The following is a 3,943-nucleotide window of genomic DNA, read 5'->3' on the forward strand; positions in this document are numbered from 1 at the left end:
CTTGAATAAGGAGACAAAAAAGCAATACAGGAAAACATTTTTTTTTTCTGAAACAAAAAGTCTGCTATCGAATTGTAGAATCCCTATTTGAAACAGTTTATGTATCTAGTGCATGGAACTATGGGTCTATCATGCATGGGTCAATGAATCACTTGTAAAAACCAAATTTCGAAAGCCTGTACGCAGGTGGAAGTTCTGGTTTTAACACAACATTCTAAGTGCTTCCAATCACATGAACTTTATAAATCCTAAGGGAAGGCAATTCTGTGAGGGTCGATGCTATCATTAGCCCCACTCCATTGCTGGGGAAACGATGTGCAGAGAGATTAAATGACTTGTTTAAAGACATCTTGCCAGCGTGGAGCAGAGGTAGGATTTGAAGCAAGGGACTTGAGTTCCATAGACCATCTGCTAACCATTCTGATATATGGCGTTTCATTAAAGGGCTCCAGGGGATATGTAAAACTGTTGGAGAATAAAGACATGTTTTCAATAGCTAGTTTCTGTGTTGCCTAAAAGCAGCAGATAGGATATTCTCTACTGTTAAGATGAAATCAATATAACAGTGAACCTGATATCAAAATGATTAAAGTATGTCCTAGGAAATGGAAAGTATATCAGGCATGACATGAGTTCCTCAGACTTCTCCACAGGTGACCAATAGTTTAAAATTATTTGAAAGCTCCCCTACCAAAGGTGGGTTATAGAACAAGAAATTTTCCTTTGAAAACTGTATTGGTAAAATATAAGAATTCAAAAGCTGTCATCTGAGCAAATACCTCTATTCATAGCTTTCACTGCCTTTTGATTTAAAATTTTCAGTTTGTAAAAGTTTCTTCTGTGATATGATAATCATGTTCGTAAGCATGCTTTTTTGTTTTCTAACTACCCTTTTTCGGAACATGACACGATTTTGTCTTAACTGCATTTGTAGAGCCCTTCTTACAATGTGCACATCTTGTTTTTTTATACACGTGTGTGTATGCATGTACACATGCACATGTGTGCACATGCACACACACACACACAACACACACCACGCCTTGTACAGTCAGCACACTTCTATCATCAAGCTCTCTCGCTTTGGTTCCAGACAAGCATCTTCTTGTCCCAGATTTGTTTTTTCATTTTTTCCCCTTATTTCATACTTTTTAGGTTTCTTAAATCTTTTATTCCTTTGGCACAGAGATCAACATTGTCCTAGCAGATCCTTAAGGATTTCTAGATCTCTTTTTTGTAAGACACGTATCCATTATGTCACGGTAATTCTATTTACCATGGAAATAACAACCGATTCACAAAACTCGATTGTGAAGAGCTGACAATCTTCAAAGCAATTATTGTTAGGAGTCCTTGGAGTTTGACTCAACTTCAAGTATATTTGGCATTCTAGGCAGGAGACAGGTGGAAGGTACATGTATGGTTGATAAGTTTTTCATTTTTAATGGGCACTCGGCACAGCAGTCCCCAACATTTTTGGCACCAGGGACCAGTGCTCCTATGAGAATCTAATGCCTGATGATCTGAGGCGGAGCTGAGGTGGTGATGCTAGCGCTGGGGAGTGGCTGCAAATACATATGAAGCTTCACTCACTGGCCCACCGCTCACCTCCTGCAGTGCGGCCCGATTCCTAATAGGCCATGGACCGGTACCAGGGGTTGGGGACCCTGCTCTAGATCAAGTTTCTCATCCTTGTTTTTCTTTATCCCTTCCTTCTCCTACACAGCAGCATTCAATTCAGTAGCACTATATATTTAATTGCTGTATTTAAATTTAACATTATTTAAAAATTGAATTTCAGCACAATCGATATTTGGGATCAAGTAGGTAACTCTGGCTCGTGAAACATCATCATCTACTAAACATATCTAGGGAAGAAAGTGATGAATGGTGTACAGAATTACTCTTGGAAATGAAGGGGTGATTATTTAGTATAGTTAACAGCTGGTATGACATGGGCACACTCAATCAAAAGAAGCCCTTGCAGCACCAGGGCTTAAGGGCTTAAACTTTTAGCTGCTGGATTGTGGGGAAGTTAGTGTGTCCTAGGAAAGTGGCCAGAGAGGGGTGAATTTGGGGAATTCGGGCAGAGCTTTTATCAAACAGCTTAGAAGTATTTCAGCAATCGGTGCAGTTATATTAGCGGCTCCTGCTGAGTACCACCCTGTAGTGAGGTTCACTGTGCTCTAACTGTAAGAGCCTGAACCTGTCTCTCTTGAATAGTTTAAGAAAGGCTAATTTGGAACCAATTTGCGTGAAAAACCATACTGCAGATATTTCCTAGTGTACTAGATTATAGTCTTGAACAATTTCTCAACCTTATCAAAGTTATCACACATTTGTTAAAACAGTGTGATCACCAGGACTGCCTACTGAATTTGAACCCACTGTACCCCACTTTTGATTATATTTGACTGGAGTTGGCTGAAAAGCTGCCTCTACTAGTCTAAGGGATTCACTGGCAGCTGTTACACCTGTGAACTCTTGACGACGTTCAGGTGGCTTTTCTCTGTGGCACTGTCTGTTCCCTGGGTACAAATACCCATTGAAGTGAAGGGGTACCCTACCCGCATGCGCACACACAGAGCTCCAGCTCTGCCCTGGGCACTGCACTCTACTTCTGTTTCCAATGCAGGGATGTCAGAGTCCAAGGCAGTCTCCCCAAGGCATTCGGAAGCCTTTTGCCTTCTTAACCTTTTTTATGCTATGAGACCCCTTTGACAGGCTGCTAAAGACCATAGACCCCTTTTCAGAACGAGGTTTTTAAATACAAAAAATAAAATATATGGGATTACAAAGGAAACCAATTATATTGTAATAATTAACACAATGTTTGAAAATTGTACAATAGCAATACACAATTCTTTTTAATTGACATATTACATAAGATCTAGCGGAGGGTTTACCTAATAACTGCTGTAATTTAAGATAATTGCAACAACTGTGATGTGATGTAAAAAACCTGTGGGTTCTACTGGAGACTAAATCTTAGATACTTAAGCTACTACCACTGCGGTGTGCTGCCTATATTCATAACGAAAGGAAATGCTAAACGTCAGTTAGACGTTAGTGAAAATGAAAATGTAAAATTTGTCATCCAAATTCACAGTAACCTCGAGTTTTCTCTCCCCTGGTTAAGAACCACTGCAGGATAAAGTTGCCCCGGGGGTCAACAACTCGATGGAGACCTCACCCGGTGTCCTGGAGGCAGGAGCCTTTAGGCCACCCACACAGTGCTCAGAACTGCCTTTTGGCGGAAAATTCTTCCAGTAGTCCTGGGAATTTGGGGGCAGGAAAAAAGGGCTCTTGAGCTCCCGGGTACCATTTTAAACAACCCATCCTTTACTGTCAGGAGTTGAGGGGGTGCTTATCAGCCTCAAAACACCCGGAAGTCAAGTTTTAAATTGCTGACAATGTGACTTCTCCCACAAGCCCTCCTTTTCACCTGGGCACAGATCCCTGGGTGCTCTGGGTCAAGGCTGAGTTTCAGTTATCTCATTTGCAAAAAGAAACTACCCGCCGCATAGGATTGCTAGGAGTAAGTGAGATAATAGCCGTGAGCTGTAAATCGTACAGCACTATCGAAGTTTGTGCTGTTATCATTTTTGACGGTTGAGGGCCGAGAGCAATCTGTGCAGCTCCATTCACCCATGGATTGCGTTCAGCGTTCCATAAACTCTTCTGGAATGAAGTCTGCATTTGCACGTGGCCCCTCGGTCTGCGACAACACGGTGCTTAAGCCGATCAGGACCGGCGCATCACCAGCACTTTTCTTTACTAAGAGGTAGTAAACGCCTTTCAGGCTCTGTACCGAAGGGAAACCACAATTCACATGCTTCTTTCCAGGAGGACCCCCAGGATGGGGCTGCTCGGCCCACAGGTCGTCCACTCGCCTCTCGCACCGCAGCTTCCGGGCCAGGGTAGGGGCGGCGGGAGTGACCAG

This window comes from Pteropus alecto, unplaced genomic scaffold (genome assembly GCF_000325575.1).
Source record: "Pteropus alecto unplaced genomic scaffold, ASM32557v1 scaffold3, whole genome shotgun sequence".
In the NCBI taxonomy this organism is placed as follows: domain Eukaryota; kingdom Metazoa; phylum Chordata; class Mammalia; order Chiroptera; family Pteropodidae; genus Pteropus; species Pteropus alecto.